General features: G+C 34.8%; 1 protein-coding gene across 11 annotated transcripts in view; it reads left to right on the top strand.

Annotated features, from left to right (window-relative positions):
- Positions 1-706: 706 nt before the first annotated feature.
- Positions 707-20,130, top strand: part of MEF2C (myocyte enhancer factor 2C) — a 163,079-nt gene continuing 143,655 nt past the window's right edge. For 9 of the 11 annotated variants that reach the window (XM_023215038.1, XM_023215027.3, XM_023215036.1 and 6 more), the window contains exon 1: positions 707-1,240. The gene's annotated coding sequence lies outside the window, so the exon portion shown is untranslated. The remainder of the gene's footprint in view (positions 1,241-20,130) is intronic. The other 2 variants (XM_023215035.2, XM_023215030.2) reach the window with 1 other exon arrangement.

Genomic DNA, 20,130 nt, shown 5'->3' with positions numbered 1-20,130 from the left:
ACTTTCCTGCTGGCTGGCTCACAGCGTCCCCGGAGAGCGAGCGCGCCGCAGCGGGAGACTAGGTTCTCTCCTAGCGTCCTCCGCAGAGGCGCCGGGAGAGGAGCAGGGAGCCGCAGCTCGCCGTGTTGTCTTCATTTCGTGCAATAAAGAATTGTCATTAGGTTTGCGTATGGCATGTGCTATTACCCCACCGTAAAACTAAAATTAGCAAAATGTCAGGAATGGAAAGATTGATTCACCAAGATGCAATTATCATTTAAAAGTGCTTGATTGAGGTACTGATGTTCAGTGATTTATTCTGCATACCATATACATAATTAAACTAGTGTAGTGGAGTAATTTATCAATCTAGTTGAGACTGGAGGGGTGAGGAGGGAGCTGCTGTATGTTTGTTTTATTAAAACGCTCCGAGGTCTAGTCCCGCCCCCCCTTTGCAAGAGTGAAACTGATGATTTCTCCAGCTCGCGAGGAGAGTCAACGGTTTGGGATTGTGGGGGAGAGAGAGACGGAGAGAAAAAGGCAGCGCGAAGCAAAGGCAAGGACAAAATTAAATAAAGGGGGAAAAAAAGAGGCAAAAGACACTTCATCGGACGTGCTGCTTAGAACCCCAACCCTTCGTGCTCCGTCTTCCCTGCCACCCCCGTCTCCCCTCCCAGTATCCTTCCATCCCCCCGCCCCCACCACCCCCAGTCTTTTTTACGCGATGTTTCAAACGCTGTGAGCTGTTCTCCTTTTCCCATTCGTCTTCTGTCACTTCCTTCCTGGACGCAGTTTTCTGGACGAGTCTGGTTACTTTTAATCCGACCCGCCGCTGAGAGCCACTTTCTCCTCCTCCTCTTCCTCCTCCTCCTCCTCCTCCTCTTCCTCCTCGTTCTTCCTCCTCCTCCTCCTCTTCGGAGCGGCCTCGGCGCGCGCGAATGCGCGGCCCCGCGCCCCCCCTCGCGCGCGCTCCCCTCGCGCGCGCACACACGCACACATCGTCTCCAGCTCTCTGCTCGCTCTGCTCGCAGTCACAGACACTTGAGCACACGCGTACACCCAGACATCTTCGGGCTGCTATTGGATTGACTTTGAAGGTTCTGTGTGGGTCGCCGTGGCTGCATGTTTGAATCAGGTGGAGAAGCACTTCAACGCTGGACGAAGTAAAGATTATTGTTGTTATTTTTTTTCTCTCTCTCTCTCTCTCTCTCTTAAGAAAGGAAAATATCTCAAGGACTAATCTGATCGGGTCTTCCTTCATGTAAGTACCCCTGACATTTCTCGAGGAAATAGAAAACCCGGGTATTGTCTCTAAAATCTGCATCAATATATTCCACGGCACTGTGTCTATCTATCCCTGTGCCTTTTTTGAAGGCTGAAGTTGAGGTTCGTTGTGCATTCTTTTCGTTAGATTCCATGATTTCCTTGTTTGTTGCTAAAAGTAACTTTTTAGGTAGTCGTATCTGTTTGCCATCAGCTATTGAAATCACTCCTGACTCGTTCCTGTCACACCAGTGTATTTAAAGTTTCATGAAGTTAGTTCACGTCATTAGCATGTTTGATATGGTGGAGCGTGTGGAGCCTGGTGGATTTTAATGTTTCACAGCATGTTCTGTGACCTTGAAGTAGATGTCTTAAGATTTAGCAGTTAGTTCACTGTGGAAAGATGCTCCCGTGAGTCCCCCAAAGACACTGATTTGCCCTGGGTTATGCTTCTGAGCCACTAATTCTTGGGATTAGTTGGAGCTAAAGCATGGCTGTCTGTCAGAGTATACCTTTGTGCATTTCCTTCCCTCACCAAAGTGCTGGCTTGACAGAAGGATTCTTAATTGGTGTGGACAAAACGTAATATCCCTGCCATGATAGTCTACACATTTCACAATTCACGTTCGATTTCAGCATATAGTTTGCTGTTCAGGTCAAGTCAAATATATAGCCGTGTAAAAGCAAGCAAGGTTAAGTCACTTAAATTGCCTTCTCTTTGGACTTGGAATGAAAGTTACCAAACTCAATGATAAAGTTTGGCACAAAGGAAGTATATATAGATGTGACACATTGTTTATTGTATTATTAAATGTTATGGAAGTATTTACATTTAATGCTAATGTTATCTTCCTTCCCTGAACATGGCTGTTGATTTTTAAAGAATTTTATATCTGAATCACTTCTGACTATTCTAAGCCCAGTAGTTATCATTCTTTGGGGAAAGCCTTTTTTCGTCACATTTTACGAATGCGTGTCTTTTGTATAAAATACTTTATATGTAAATGCTAGCAGTATAATAAGTAGAATTGGGCTCTCTGCCAGTTCCTTAACCGGTCCTCAGTGGAGAATTGCTTTGACACAAAGTGCGTTTTACTATTGTGAATCTGAAACTAACTCTAATAGTAACTGTCTTATGAAATGCTTGGGGACTGCATATAATTTCTAAGTGCTATAAAGGAAACTCCAGCCACCTCATTATACCAGTCCAAAAAAAAAAGTGACCAGCCTACTTTCACTGGCACCTTGCAATGGAATTGTGGTTGCAGAGTAAAGATGTTTATGTGGAGTATAATAACTCCAGTCCCTAGAGACTTGGTAGGACATGGAAATGTGACCACCTGTGAACCCCGTTTAACCTCGTATTGCATACCAATTTTAGCTTTAAATAGATCAACAATCTCTAATTTGAAACTAAAACATCTTATTTAATTTTAAAAAATAATGTCAGTTTTGGCTAGTCTTTAAAAACATTCAGTATGTACCAATATGGTATAAGCAGTATTTTTGTTTCTTCATCAGTTCCAATTAAAGATAATGCTGTTAAAAGCCATATTGTTGTCTTCCAGTGTATGCATGAAATTATTTAAGTTAAAAGAAGTAGTTCTAAAGCAAGACTCAGAACTTGATGGGTAAAATGAGATGTCCCTATCTAACATCCTATTTCAAGAGGAAAGAAATATTTTAAATATCTCGTTCAATTTGTAGAAAAGTACATTTAGCTGTGTATTCGGCTACTAACTCAATTCTAAAAGTTTTCATTAAAACAGTCTTTAAACATAACATTTGCTTAAAATTTGATTCTCCCGTCAAACAGGCAGTAGGTGGCTGTTATCTTTACTTCAAGTTTTACTAAATTTTATAAAAGTCTACTATTTTTATTAATATAATTCACACAGCATTGGAATGTTTGACTTTTTTTCAGGCTTAGGAAAGGCAGCATTTTACTTCACTCATTAATTATGCCATTTACATCCTGATTGCTGTGCATGTGGAATATATTGAAAGATAATATTAAAGTGTCAGTTTTATTAAATGTTAATTTGTTTTTTATTTCAATAACGAATGAGCAATTTGTAATAAAAACAGTTTTCCACCTTTTCTGAGCTATTCGTATTTTAAAAGTATGCAATCACCGATACTAACTTTTCAAGATAGAAGCACTTTAATACTAGATAACTCCATGAAACTTAGATAACAAGAGGCAACTTGCCTCTTTTCTTCTTTGTAAACATGTTCATTTTGCAAAATTTAGGGGAAATGATACCTGAAATTTTTTCCTTGGCCCTAACTTAACGGAATCAATAAATTGCATAACACTGCAAATGTATCTTTCTAATAAATAATATATTGTATTTAAACTTCTTTTATAAAGAACAGCACTGAATAACTCCTTAGCATATCTTAACATTACCTTTTAAAACTTTCTTCTGTTTATTGAAGTATATTTTGTGGTTTTATTTCTCAACTCTAAAGTGTGGTATAATTTGAGTCTATGAAATCTCAGAAAGTGACAAAAATGGGGAAATAGCTGTGCAGCAATACTTGTGCTACATAACAACAAAGACATAATTATTAAACAGAGAATTCTGGCTTTGGGGACATGATTCGAAGCAACGTAGAAGAATTTAATATGCAATTCATGGTCACAAGATGGACTGTTAAGAGATTATTAATAAAGTTACACTTCTTTTTCAAAAGCTCATCCTCTGAGAAAATGCCACACAAATTAATATCTAAAACTTACCAAAATACACATATTCATTCTATACTAATGTGGTGATTGCCTGGACACGATGAAGTGATTTAATCACTGATGTTTCATCAGTATGCTTCATGTGGAAAGATAGGTAATTAAGATCCCCGTCCTTAGCACTGTCCCTTAATCTCATAGGCGCGTGGACTATCTTGCACTCAGTAAAGCTTGACTGTTCACCGAGATTTGTCACCTTTAGGAAATCAAACCAGATTACAGAGGTGATTCACAAAACCAGGAACAACAACAGAGTCTATGCACCTTACAAAAGGCAGATTACATAGTTCACATGTTATTTTGATAGGTCAAAGATAAAAGCTGATTGTTGAGGAATGGCAAGACACTCAATTTCAAATGATTGCTAGATAAGTATACTTTGACCCTGTTGCTTCATCATTATGAACCATTCAAACAATGGAAAATTCAGTTTTCAAATGACAGGCTTTCAGTAGTGAAGTAAGAGAAAACATGTCCTTTTTTATCTATGTCCTCATTGTGTAAATTTTAAGTTCCATCATTTCTTTATGAACAAACATCAAATTGTCTGCTTACATGAAGCAGGTATTGTAAGACTTAAATGCATTAGACATTTTCAGAGGCGTTATAAATAGCACAAAACAGAATTTGCCAGAAATAAAACATACACTCATGTTATTGAGTAATTCAGCAGAAAATGCATAATAGTCAATATCCATTATGCTATTCTGTTGCCAAATATATTCTACATAAAAATGTGTAATTACATAGTTATGAATCCATACATCTGAAATATATCTTCATAGAAGTTCATTGGTCAAATTATATATATATATATATATCTCATGAATGTTATATAAAGGTCATTCTTTACAACAGAATATGATGTTTTGAGAGTTTATTTCAGAGAATAAAGTTTTGGTTTACATAATAACATTTAAAAAATCTTAACTTCTTACACACCCAACTTTACAGTAATTTCTTGCTTCTTCTAAAATTGAAGTCCTTTTTCACCCAACTGATGCCTCCTAGTGTTTCACACAATAAAACACTAATGAGTCACCCATAAATGTAAACATTGCATTTTCATTGCCTACATCATCTGTGATACATAAAATTAATATTTATGTGTTTAATTTTCTGTGCACTATTATAATAAGAAAATTTTAGTGAATGAGATGTTTCTTCTGAGTGGATTTGTGGCATGCACTTGCGGGTTTTCTTTGACCATAACCATATCTTACTAAGTTTTAATAAGTTTTATTACCTTGAGTTCCAGTTATATATTCACTCTTATTTCAAGTGAGAAACACAGCAAATAACAAAGCTTCCATTTTGTAGGTCTGGGAATTAATTATATAGTTGAGTTCATTCTGAAATGCCTGATAAATTGCACAAGGACTATCCATTTCATTTAAACACTAAAATATCTTAAAAGAGATACAATTTTTTTTTGCCTGCTGTGTCTTTACACTTGCAAATTTCTTTGTAAAAGTGGAATAAAGAAAAAGAATATTTAGAAAAGATAAAATCAAAGATAAATGCAAAATTTTCTATAAATGTGGAGTATATTATTTTATTAGAAAATAATAACAAAAGAAAAACTTGCCTTGGAAGGAAATACATTATTCTACATAATGGGAAGTCCTGTTAGAACGTAATATCCAATGACCGGCAGCTTGCCTTAATGAGGTAGAAGTTAGTGGGTACCAACTTTGGTGTGAGTTTTCTGCCATTAGGATGATAAGTGCAGACCTGTGATATCTTTGCACATTTGTGATTTCAAACAGCTCTCTGATTCTGCTTGCTAAGTTTCTAAATATTTTTTCTCTAATATAATTATGAAAGAAAGGGGTAATTCCTCTAATGGGTCTTAAATTGAAAGGAGGCAGTCAAAAACTTGTAACATTCATGGGCCTCTTCCTGAGGTGTCATACAACATACATGTACACAAAGACATTCATGAGTTTCTTCTACTAACACAAACATTCTAAGCATCCAAGTGTAGACACTTGATTGAACTTCATTTCTGTTATCTGTGTATGTGTCATTTAGGTCTCCTGACTCAAAATACACAGCGTATTAACAATATTTGAGTATCACTTAAGATTTTCTAATTTAGTCAATAATACAGTGCTATTACAATTGTTGGACACATTTCAAAGAATGTAAGGGGGTGTGTTCCTTTAGTTCAAGGAAGCAAACATGTAGAAAGGGGTGGACCTTTCCCACAAGAGCCACATTTCTTCCCTTGGAGAATTGAAGCAAATATGCAGTATGTAAGTGAATAGCAGCATGAGAAAGAAAATAATTTGCAATGATCTCCTATAGTTAGCGAGCAAAGAAAATTGTCAATTTTTTTTAAAGCAGCTCTTACTGACAACCTTACACTGAATATTGAAAAAAGGTATATGAAAGTTTTATAATTTCAGTATGTTTTAACATTCATGCATGAAATAACTGTAAAGTACACTGTAATAATTTTGTTCTTGCTCAAATCAAGAATTTTGTAGTAACCATGTTACTTTACAGACAATGTTGAGGCCTAACAAAATAAAGGGTGCTGGAAGCATTCATTCCTTGCCCCTCTCTTTTAAGAATATGAAGATAGCATTGATGTTCTTATGTTATTTTTGTCTGTGTAAGAAAAATAATTAAAGAATGTTCTATGACAAAGAATACCATTGTAAAAATAAGATTATAGAAAAGGCTATTCAATATATTATTATCTCGCATCTCCTTGATACTATTTTAATGTTTACTGCAAAAAATCATATTCCTATTAAATATGGAAATTATGTGATGCATGTTACATAAATTCATGGTTTACTTTCAGGTGATATGAGTAACATTTATTTGTCATCACTATAGTTCATTTGCTGTACATTGTCATTTTATTGTGCAAGTTAAATCTTGGTATATATTTTTAAAATACAGCCAATGTAAACAAAGTTCAAAGCACATGAAGAGAATCTTTCGAGGGCATTGAAAAGGAAATTGATAACATTACAAGCAATAAAAACAGTAAGCCTATTACAGGCAGATTTCTTCAGGAATCATTACTCTTAAATAATGCAGACATTATAGAGACTTTATTAATTCTTAATGCTGTTAATTTGAAATGAATGGAACAATGTTGTTCCTCCTGCAAGTGTTGGGATTCAGGTAGAATGACAGTGCAAGTCCTCAAGTAGTGATTTGAATTAAATACTCAAAACTTGTTTTTAGAGGCTGGAGGAACTATCTGATCTTCAAATTAGTCCCTTTTGAGAACCTGCTTTTTGCAAATAGCATCATGAGCGTGGTGGTCTGGTTTTCCTCTTCTGTCTTGTTGTCATAGATAAGATGCACGTGAAGAATTCATATAAATTGCTCTCAGATACTATGGATTCCTAGCCTATTGTATTTAAAAAGAGGTGGATGTGGTCCTTCGATAGAATGGGAAGTGTTTTTTATAAAAAACAGCCAAGAACTATCCCCGTCTTTTTTTCACACCTGTGATTCTTTCAGCAAGTTAGAAGGATAGCAAGAGAATGTGCATCCTTCCCCAAACCCCGAAGACAGGCAGCTTTGGCTTAAATATGCTTATTTTCAAAATTAGAAAATAAATTCATTAACGTAAATACGTTGAGATAGACAAAGAAATTTGCCTGCTACTTAATAGAGTAAACACGCGATTTATACTTTTTGTCTTCTACTTAGTTGTTGACCCTGAATAAGGTGCTTACAACCAAGGCATATTATGGAAAACTGGCATTATTGCTTAATGTAACATGAGGGATTGGAATTTCTTTAAAGTAATTTTGAAGATGTGATTATTTAGCAGAAATATTCACTGGAGCATTTTACTTTTAGAAATTATGGTCACACAAGGAAGCCTTTATAAGACCGACTACCTAATTGCAGTCAAAGATCTCTTGAATGAATGAACACGCACACAGAGAAGAACACACATTTTAAGAATATAGTGGTCCTATATTTTTAAAAAATTTTGCCACATTTTTTAGATCTGAACAGAACGTATATGTCTGAGCACATGTTTTAAGTTATATCCTTCATGTAGGTGAGTCTGTAAATGTACCATTTAACTTAAATGGCTTTGTTGGAAGGTAGTTTGAGGAGTTTAAAAAGGAAAAAAAAAAAAAACAAAAACTTCCAGTTACTATAGTTTCAGCTCTTTCTTCTTTAAAAACAGTAATTACACTCAGGATAAAGAAAGAAAAATAAACTCTTTTAATTCTTTGTAACATCCACAGGTTTTCAGGTAGAGCTCTGGTATATTTTTATTCCTGAATATGCAGGGCAGGTACTGGAAGCAGAGCTACAAAATGAAAACTTACTGGCTGCAGACCAGATACTGTGCAAGTGCCACATCATAAACTTCCCTTCTCCTGTCTCGGAGTGATTTCAGCCCTAAGTAATGTCCTTTTTTTCCCCCTGCATAGGGTAAGGAACAGAGGGCCTTCTTCCTGGGAAATAGGGGAAATAGCTTTGGGAAAGGAAAAGCATAATGTTTCCCCTCTTTTGCAAATTCAGCCTCTTAAATTACTAAGACATTAACTGCAAAGTGGATTCAGTATGTTTCCTTTTTATTCCCATATAGCAGTTTAGAATGCATAAAACAATAGGTGTGAGATAGAAAATGAGACCTCTTCCCCACCCCCTACCTCCAGCACACCCAGACCCGATCAGGTATCTGTACTTTTTGTTTCACAAAGAAAAATATAATGGTTTCTTTTCAATGAAGCCTGTGCATTATATTCCAGATATGTTAGATCATTTTGTGATGCAAATTAGCATTGAGGTTTTTTGTACTTATCTCGGGAAATAGCAACGTTCCACCACAATGTGTGGTGCTGCAATAATTTTTATTGATAAACACCTACACTTTAAATGATTATTAGGGGTCAAAATACAGAGTACAGAGGGAGAAAATGTGAGCTTTAGTTTTATGCTTTTCATTTGAAAGGTACAGTGTAAGTAATGTGTTTAATACAATGCAAAATAAATTGACTTCTAAATATCTGCATTAATGTTCCTTGTATCGGAAACTATAGTCTAAAAACTTGTACTTCTTAAAAAAATAAAGTAAAAATTTTTTAAGAAGCAGGCTTTAATTACCAGTTACATTTTCAACTGTTACCCATGTGATTTTTTAAAAATCCTATTAAAAAAATAATTTCTAGCTGCCATGGCTCCTTTCAATCAGTAGAATTCTCATTTGTATGAGGTGCAGCCAGCACACCTTTCTAAAACTAGCCTTCTTCTTTAGAAATATATTAAATGAGAGCCTTCAGGAAAAAGTGTTACCACTTAATAAATATTTGGTCTAATTTTATTTTTAAACTAAATTATTGATTTAACAGTATATGGATAGTGTATAAATGTTAGCTTTGTCGTTAACCCACTGCACTAATTATTAATTGCCTATATGAAATTGACCAAATTAGACCAACAGTTAAGTGTAATTTAATTTTATTTCTCTTGAAACCTAAATAGATAAGAATGATAATTTTAATTATGTTTAAATATCAAGCATCTATCTTTCTGTGAATGCAAATGTTCCCAGTAAATTGTTAAGAAATTAATGCAGCATAAATCTTAAAAAATGTATAAGGCAGCTTATAAGAATATGAAAACAATGGCATATTCCTATACCTGGTACTTTTTCAAGGCCCATTAGCAAGGGAGGAAAAAAAATGTTAAACTTTGTTTTGTAAATGCTAATATAGATATGAGTCAATACTTTTTGGCATTTATTTGTTAGAAAATTACACATATTTAAAAATTCAGATTAAAACTATGCTTCTATTTAGGCTATTGTATAAGAGATTTCTTTATTTTCTTGGAAATTCTCTGGAACAGTAGGATCATTTGAATCATACCCCTTGGTAAATATTGTCAGATACATTGTAAAGTTTCAACTATTGAACACGTGTAAGGAATGGAAATTTAAAAATAGATAATAAACTATCTTTCTATTGAAATACGATAAAACTATACCTGATTAAAACGTTGACTCTATTGTAGAGGTTCACCTAGTTGATAATTCTCTGGTCAAGAATTTGGGAAATCTTAAACTCTGTTACCCATTAAAACAATTACTTCTTTAAGGTACCTGATTTTCATCCATATTTGAGGAGCCTTATTAAGTTGTTGGGTGGTCTTTTAGTAAAGGTTTATGTGGTTTAAAAAGTAGATCTTTTCACCCTTCTATTACAGTTAACATTAATATCTTTAAAAGGTACTGTGTAAATCCAGACCTAATTCATTCTGGATGATTTTTCTTAACTAAATGAAGTCTAACAAATTTGTTTATTTTTAAGTGAATCTATTTTTTTATTTCTCGTATTTATTGGAAGTCTACTTAGACTCTATATAGGTTAGAAGTTAAAGGAAATAATTTTGACTATTTTTTTCTTTCATTTTATGTTTGAATTTTTCCCGCCTTACATAAATCAAAAAAAAAAAAAAAAAAAAAATCCATGGCAACATTGATGGATTTGCAGAAGGCTGAGTAACATACTCAATACCCATTGTTTGTTTCCCTGTAACTCTTTGGTTGAAATGAATTGGCAATATCCCTTCCAAGACTGTTTGATCTTGCTTGATTTAGAGTGAGCGCTATGTGATTTTTCCCTCCGCTTCTCTCATTTCATAGCTTCAAAAAAATCAGAGAATTCTTCACTTCAATGTTTTTTCCTTCCGTTTTCATTGTTTTCAGATTCTCTCCTTTCAAAGCTTCCTTCTTGCTTCAAAGTATTTGTCATTGTGAAAGCAAGTGCACTTTTAACTTGTTTTGACTACACATGGGCGACAGAATTGTTTTAGATGCTAACTTACCTCCTTACACTTGAGAAACTGATGTGGTTCATCACAGCCCAATGCCATGATTTGAAAGAGCTGCAGGCACTGATCTTGAAACAGCCAGGGCTGTAGGATCATGTCTTTGTAAGGAACAACAGCAGCTTTAGAGTCACTTGGTGGTATATTCGTGGCAAACATGAACAGCTTCATGAACTCCCTGGAAGTGGTACAGTTATTGGGCAAGTTCAACCAAATTATGCCTTTTAGGTTGCTCTATGAAGTAAGTGTTGGACCAGAAATCCAACGGGGTGAGTGTGTGTGTGTGTGTGTCTGTGTGTGTGTACGGTGTGTGTACAGTGTGGGGAGCATCGGGTGGGGGAGAGCAGAGAGAGACATAAAGCGTGAAAGGGTGAAGATTCACTCAAGAGACAGAAGATCATTTAAACAGCCATAAAGAGTTTGGAGACCCCATTTCCACACTTAATATCATTTCTTTGATTATATATGTTACGCTGTTAGGCAAACATGTCCATAAACAATAAAGAGTAATGATTAAGAACAACGACCAAAACTGGGTCCAAAAGCCGACCTCCCATTTACTGGTTGGTGGTTTTAGGCAGTTGTTGTAATGACCAGAAAGCCCCAGTTCCAGGATCTGTAAAATGGGAGTTATAAAATCACCCACCTCTTAAAGTTTTTTAAGGATTTACTAGGATAATGGATATAAAACCATAATGCAGACACATGTAAATGATCAGTAATTACTAAATTATTATCATAGCATTACACTATATTTTAGTCATTTTACATTCCTGCTAATGATCATTTACAAATTTTGGGTGAGATGGTTATTAAAAATTATTTTTCAATAATACTTTCAGTCAATTAAATTTGGGTCATATTCAGAGCAAGTCTGTAATTCTTACGCAGTGGTGGGTCAATTCTAATGATTGCTAAGTACAATATACTTCTTTCTTCAAGAAAATCAAAACCTTTCACAGATTAGATGTTATTAAATAAATATCATATTATTTTTAGAACCAGAAATGGAAACAAAGAAACAAAATAATACTATCCATGAATTTTAAAAGTCATTTACTCGAAGTTCTGAATTGCAGATAGATTATTCCTTATGCAAGTTCAGTTTGGAGGAAGTGTTTCATGTAGTTATTAGGTGATTGTAATGGTGTAACTAGCCTTGCCAAGAATTCTAAGTCTTTTTCTTAGTAATATTCACTTTTGAAGTATACGTTCAAAATCTTTGTTTATTTTTCTCATTAGACAACTTTGATTATATATATAGATGGAATTAATTTATGATGAATGTGTGTTCTTTTAGTCTTTATAATTCTTCACAAGAACTCTTGCATATAATAGGCATTCTATAGATATTTGTTGAATAAATGAATGAATTGTATTTTCCCATAAAGAGGAAATGCATTTTTTATTTGAAAAGAAAATATAACCAGCAAATGGTGCCCTTATTATCTATTTTTCTCTAGATTTGAGGGCTTATTCATTATGACCACAGTTTATCAACTTTGAGATGATGAATAAATGAACTCGTCTTAATTTGGGTAGTTTTATGTATACGAGAAAAAACATAAAGTATAGAAAATACAGAATTGTACCTGAGGATTATTACTTTCTGATAATGCAAACAAATTTAGGTAAAATGTAGATTTAAAAATGTGAGCATTACTGGTGTCAGGACACCCCTTTGTTCAGCTTTTCTGTTCACCTAGTTTCTCAAAAAAATTCGTATTTTGAATGTCAGGTCATATCAATGAGACATGCCCAGTTTATACAACCTGGCGAGTTGCAACCACTTGAAATTGTTCTCCTGCTTTTGAATAATGCCCCTCTGGTGTGCACCTTGCATTTCAGCTTTCTTTTCTAACTCTGTTTTAATGCCTGGATAAAGAGTGCTCAGCGCAAGGAATACTTGCAGAGTGGACTTCCCTATGGTAAAACAGCATGGACAGCTCCCAACACTGCAATCAAGGACGCCTCTAAAAGCTTTAATTTAAAAATAATAATAATAATAATAAGTCTGCATGAAGATGATGGAGCCCTCTAAGGCACATGGGCTTAGAGAATTATTCCCATCTGCAACCCCCTCCCCCTACTTAGTAGCCCTTTCCAGGGTTATGATTACTGGAAAATGGCTGTTAATCACCAGAATTTTTTTTGACTGCAGCTGCTTCAGTCAGACTACTAATCTATTAAACAACTTCATCTTCAGTTTAAAATTTGCATTGTATACTGTATAGAATAAATTTTCATTGTAATCAGAGCATCCGAGAAAACTTCTTGATATGATTTATAGAAGCACATTTGTTTTTATGTATAGACCTCTCTACCGCTATTGAGCCAATTGTTTAAACAATACTGTGGTTGATCAGCATAAAATAAAATATTGTAGCACTCTTGAGTGCAAGCAACATTTACAGCAGTCACATTTGCAGAATATTTGAATTGTGGCATCTTTGGCACTTGTCAATATAATACCCACATAATTCAAAAACTTACCCCAGATATTTAAAATTTGACTTGAACCTGAAAGGGTTTTTATAAGTTTAGTGTTTTTGTACCAGGCTGTGGTAGAGTGGTTTGGCCTCTTTTTCTACCCTAATGCTTATTTCATTGCCATAATTTGAAGAAATAACCCAAAACCTGAGTCAATATTTAGTGCTGAGAGAGGACAAAACAGCTCTAATTTACAAAGAACTCCTTTAAAACACATTTTTATATGTAAAATTGACAGGCTAAAAGATGTGGTTGGATGATGTTCATCATGTTGGAAAGAATGTTTCAATTAAAGTTGAACACTTTCTCTTCCAGGTCTTTTTTTCTCCATTTTTTATTTGCTGTGCCAAGGTATCCATGTGCGTTTTTCCACTGTCATCTGGCTCATTCCCAGCAGATGCACACAATCTGTTCTGCTGTCACTAACAGGGTTCGGTTTATGAAAAGAATGTGTCAGAACATGCCACTATAGTCACTTTTACAGGTTTTTTTAAAGAGTAACTGAGAATATATGCATTGCCCTAGTTTTATTGTGCTCAGGCCTTAAGAGATTTCTAAGAAACTTTTATAATATTCATAGACCAAAAGCTTTCTTCCAAACATATTTTTGACCAAATATTTACTTTCCATTAAAAATAAAATTTTAAAAGTTCACAAACATCTTTATCAAATGTGTCATATTTAAATATGAGTAAATTTTTATAGGATTGTTTAATATAAACCATAGATTTTTCTATAAAATTATTAAATTTCCAATTATGAAATTTACTGCATAATCCTTCAATACATATCTTCCCTCATACTAAAAGCAAACCTACCTTCCTACTCAAGTCAAAAGCATTGTTTAAAAAATGTATTGTAATAGAATACTTAGGATATGGCCACAAGTACCAGTTATTTGATCTGATACATAATACTGATTTCCCTAAGTGTTTGACACCATTAAGTTAAAACCAAAGTAGTTAAGCTACCAAAACGTTCTTAGTCCATATAGAGACGCATGATACATTGTCCTTCCACAAAATAATATGACATTTTATTTTTGTAAGTGTGCATGTTTTAAAAGCATAATAGAAAATTAGTTATGAAATTAATTTTTGTTCATTAAGATTTCTGTATTTCTATTGACTGTTCTTAAAAAATCAGTTTTTGTTGTCTTCATAAAAAATAATTTTTCTGTTACTATGTGAATTAAAAAAATTTGAGCAATGGAAGTTGCATTCGTTTCTGAATTCATAAGTATAGTAAGTTAATAGAATTTGAAATTTCAAGTGTGTGTAGTATGTACTGCATATGCAGATAGATAATGGACACATTTACATTTTGTATACAGTTCATGGTATTTAAATATCTCCCAGAATTGAAGGCTTTAGAAAGGTACTTAAGTGCTAGTTTTAGGATTTTAAAACAATTTTTGACTTGGAGAACAACTCAAAAGTTCAGGAAAATTAAACATTTTTTAATCAGTTATAATTCACATGCACTAAAAATGCAGATTAAGAAAATATATTAAGGAATGACAGTTTGTACAAATGAAACATTTTATATGTGTGTGTGTGTATATATATATGTATGAAAACTAGTTTCAGATTTCTGAGTAGGGAAAAATTACAAAATACATTTAAGGCACAACATGATTATGAAACTGATATATTGTCACATAGACAAATCCAGCAATATAAATTAAGACCTTTGTGAAACAACTTTGTCATTATGGTAAGAAAATAATTTACAGTTGGAACTCATTGACACTGTTGTCACATCGTATAGATTAATTGCTAAATTGTCTTTCTGACGTTCTATCACATGCTTGTTATAGTAAGTTTTCTTCATAAAGAAAAAGGAATCCTTGGTTGTTTTATTTCAAATACTATAATGTGTACGTGACTATTGTAAGTTGATTTTATAATGTTTTTTGACTATGTGAACACAGCACACAGACTTAAGATGAATCATAAAGAACAATTCTGGAGTTCACTTTTTTTTGCCAACATTTTAAATCTGTAATCTTACACATCAGATAACTCGACCTTTTAACTAACCTGTAAGTAATTTCATTGCTTTGTTTTGGGTAATTTGGAATATTTGCTCTTGGCTTAAAAGGCCAGGAATCATAGGTGGTGAACTGATAAGAATGTTCTAGCTGAATCATGTGGATTGTCATAGCCTCTCTCTCTTCTCCTTACAGTATCAGCAGGAGGGTTGGGGGAGAATTGTAGTCTGTTACAAGACAGTAGACGGCCTCACTAACTATGCCAGTATTGGGTGGGGGGTGTCACACGGACTTGGAGAACAACCAGAATCGTTTATTTTGCTGCAATTTGAATATACATGACATCCTTTCAAGACAAAACTCCAGAGGCAAACTTATTTATACTTAAAATCTTCTATCACTCAAAGTGCAAATATCATCCCAAATTTCACTGGGGGAAAAGCGTACTCTTCTTAGCAGTATTCACCGAACTTGAATATTTGCAGTTGTGTTTTGCCTTGTGAAATGCTTGTAAATACCAGATCTTCTAAAAAGGTAGGCTTTTTTATTTAGTAATGCCTCATAAAGAAGTAATCAGATATTTCCCCCCCCCCCCCCCAGCTTTATTTTTTAAAGTCAAAGGAAGAGTAGTTTTGAAACGTGAAATGTTGCTGGTTCTCCAGGATATGAACCGTGGGGCCATTTTTATCGCAAAAATACTTTTTAAAGTTTTGCCAGTTGTCTTGATTTCCAACACAGGGGGTACCACCCTCCTTTGTGGTTGGGAGGTAATTCTTTCTTTGCGTTTGCTTAGTCATAGGTCTTTTTGGAGCAAAGACAGATTATTTTTGTGACACTGTCCCCAAAATATATATTATTCATAGACTAAGAAACCCATCAAAGAGTCTCCCTGCACGCGTAATGATAGGTTGGACTGCAGTGACCAGAAGGCTCTCCACTCAGCTTTCTTTAGGGAATTTAAAGACAGTTGTATCCTTTTTCCATCTGCATCGACATATGTTGACCAGTTGGTTTTCAATTCTTGCTGGCTTGGTGGTTGAAAGTAGGACTGATCTTCTATAAATATAATTGATACTTTCAACTATGACTTAGGAATTCCACTTTTACTTTCTTTAGCGTCACTACTCAAAATATCTCTAATAATTATAATAACTTTTATGATATGTGTTTAAAAGCTTATATTATTAATTTGAAAGAATTGCTAATTATAATAAGACAATAAAAACCACAGCTAACATTTTTTTGAGAGCATACCATATACTTGAGCACTGTTCTATGGGCCTGAAGTTTTAATGCATTAATTCATTTATTCCTCAAAACTTAATGAGGTAGGTGCAGTTACTATCCCCATTATATGGATGAATAAACTGAGGTAAAAATTTGCAAAGTAACTTGTCCAAAGTTATCCACTTAATGGCAGACCTAGAATCTCAACCCAGATCGTCAGTCTCAAGTCCGCTGTCTTCCTAGTAAGCCAAAATCTCAATACCTGATCTTATCTGTTAGATAGGAAGAAAGAAAGAGTCAATTATTGAGTCTCCATTTTGCCTGGCATCTTGGGGAAAAATATTTAGTAACCTTGGAATGACAATATAACTAAGTTTGTGTAAACATGTTTGTATTGTTTTTAAAGATAAGTGAATTAATTGTTGGTCTGTGATATATACTTCCACATTGTTAATGTGAAGTGAGAAAAACATATATTATCAACTACTTGATAAATCATCTTTTCACAAGCAATGTCTTATTACTGTTTGCGAAAATATATTTTTCCAGCTACAATATTAGCTTTAATTGAAATGCGAAAATCTCATTTTATGTCATCGCTGTCTAGTGACCACTTCGCTATTCATTTCTTGAGCTGTTTTCATTTTTAACCTGCATTTGCAAGAATCATAGTAATTTATATGGTTTTAATTTTAAAATGTGAGATGTATGACGGAGTCTATAAATGAATATTAAATGGATTTCAGGAGTTATTCAGTAAATTTAATTAGTGCAGATGGATATTCTAGAGAATTCAACTTCAAGAACACCTTTAAACTTTTTCTTTGTAGTTAAAAAAGGAAAACAACAAAACCTAACCAGAGTTAGATGTGAAATAACTACTGACGCGTTAGAACAAGGTCATATTATATTTGAAAACTAAGAAATATAATATCAAGTTTATTCATCAAATGCATAGCTTTTAGCTTTTAACTGAATTTTTCTGGGTTCAGTAAAAGACCCTTTGAAAAAGGAAAAGGGTCATTTTTAGAATTTTTACCGTGAGAAACAATATGAACTTTCTTTTTTCTAATAAACAGTGTCCTTGTTTTTTCATAAAAGTATTGCCGTACTGTTGACTAGAAGTGAGGACAGAGAGGCTGGCCAGAGGTCAAATGGGACACAGACATTTCTGAATTACCAAATATACAAGCTTTGGACTTCAAAATTAATAGCTGCCATATCTTTAATGTCATGGATTCTTTGCCAAATTTCCACAGTTCATATTAGTAACTACATTTGCTTCCGCTTTGTTTCACTGTTGAAGAGAATGAAATGCTTGTTTGGATTACCATGCAAATATGCAAATAATCTATGCTCTCTGTATTTAAAAATTTGTTTATTAGAAATGTGACTTGAAGATTTGGAGATTCAATGTATTATTTGAAATTAATTGATTACAGTGATAAACAGCCTTCCTGTCATTTATGATGCCCATTGGCGGGGGAGTTTTGTGTGCTTTATGCAATATTAAGTGCCATTGATAACACTCAGTGTTCATTCTTCTCTTTACAGCAAAACCCCTGAGGCCAGTTATATCTACTTCCTAATGTGATTTTGACTAAAGTTGTTTGAATTTTCTCTGTTTGGAATCTTCTAACTGTAAAGCACGCTCTAAGACTCCATAAAACACCTTATTTATATTAATATCCATTTGAGTTATAAATATGCAGGAAATAATTATTCACTCTAAAGGCCTGGATTACCCTAAGACTGAGGAGGAAGTTATAGCTGTTGGTTAATTCTATCAAAGATAATTGCATAAACTTATTAGTAATATTCCTTGAAGAGGATTGTGATGTAGCTAATATTGCATTTCAAAAGCCTTTTTTGAAAGTTTAAACATCCAAAGACTAAAGTCAACCAAGTTTCTCACAAACAGAATTCATTAGAAGACTATGGGCTATAACTGAAATTTGGTATATGCCAAGTGACAAGGTCATAGGTATAAAACATTGGATTTCCTTTGAACAGTTAGCTTAGATAAGTGGTTCTGAATTATTGGCTGTAAGGAGAATTATTTTAAAATACTGATGTTAGCCGGGCACAGTGGCTCTTGCCTGTAATCCTAACTACTCGGGACACTGCAGCTGCAGAGTCGCTTGAGATCAGGAGTTTGAGACCAGTCTGGGCAGCATAGTGAGATCCAGTCTCCAAAATTTTTTTTTAAACGGCCAGGCATGGTGGCTCATGCCTGTAACCCCAGCACTTTGGGAGGCAGGTGGATCACCTGAGGTCAGGAGTTAGAGGCCAGCCTGGCCAACCTGGGGAAGCCCCGTCTCTACTAAAAATACAAAAATTTGCTGGGCGTGGTGCCGGGCACCTGTAATCCCAGCTACTCAGGAGGTTGAGGCTCAGGAGAATCGCTTGAACCCAGGAGGCGGAGGTTGCAGTGAGCCAAGATTGCGCCATTGCACTCCAGTCTGGGCGACAGAGCGAGACTCCGTTTAAAAAATAGTAATAAAATAAAATAAAAACACGAGCGTGATGGTGTGGTACATGCCTGTTGTCCTGACTACTCGGGAAGCTGAGGCTGGAGGATCTCTTGAGCCAGGACTTCAAGGCTGCACTGAGCTCTGGTAGTGACACTGCACTACAGTCTGGGTGACAGAGTACGGCCTGGTGTCTGAATATATAAATATACATATATAATTTATGTATGTATGTATATTTATATTTATGTATATTTATAAATATGTAAATATGCATATTACAAATATACATACACATACACACACACACCAGTGCCCAAGTTCCACTCCCAGATTCATATTAAATTGACCTGCCATCCAGGTATTGCAGTTTCTCAGAGCTGCCTGGGAGCTCTTAATGTAAAGCTTGGGTTGAGAACCACTAGTTAGAAAAAGATAAATGTGAATTTTTATTTTTAAATAGCATATAATAACCATATATATTTATAGGGTACATGTGATATTTCCACACATGCATACATTATAGCATGATCAAAGAAGGCTAGTTAACATAACTATCACCTCAAATATTTACCATTTCTTTGTGTGGAGAACACTGAATACACAGTGAAATACTATTCAGCCTTAAAAAAAAAAAAGCCGTGGCTAGGCATGGTGGCTCAGGGCTGTAATCTCAGCACTTCGGGAGGCCAAGGCGGGAAGATTACCTGAGGTCAGGAGTTTGAGACCAGCCTGGCCAACATGGTGAAACCCCGTCTCTACTAAAAATACAAAATAAAGCCAGGCCTGGTGGCGCATCCCTGTAATCCCTGCTGCTCGGGAGGCTGAGGCAGGAGAATTGCTTGAAGCCGGGAGGTGGAGGTTGCAGTTAGCTGAGATGGTGCCATTGCATTCCATTCCAACCTGAGAGACAGAGCAAGACACTCTCTCCAAAAAAAAAAAAAAAAAAAAAACAGGAAATTCTGTCATTTGCAACATGAATGAACATAGAAGACATTACATTAAGTGAAATAAGCCAGGCACAGAGAGACAAATACTGTGTGATCTCGTTTGTATGTGTAGTGTTAAAAGCTGAATTTACAGAAGTAGAGAGTAGAAAGGCAGTTTCCAGAAATGGGGGCTGGAGAGGA

This window comes from Piliocolobus tephrosceles, chromosome 4 (assembly GCF_002776525.5).
Source record: "Piliocolobus tephrosceles isolate RC106 chromosome 4, ASM277652v3, whole genome shotgun sequence".
Taxonomy (NCBI): Eukaryota; Metazoa; Chordata; class Mammalia; order Primates; family Cercopithecidae; genus Piliocolobus; species Piliocolobus tephrosceles.
Note: the sequence above shows the minus strand (reverse complement) of the source record. Positions and strands in the feature narration are given on the sequence as shown.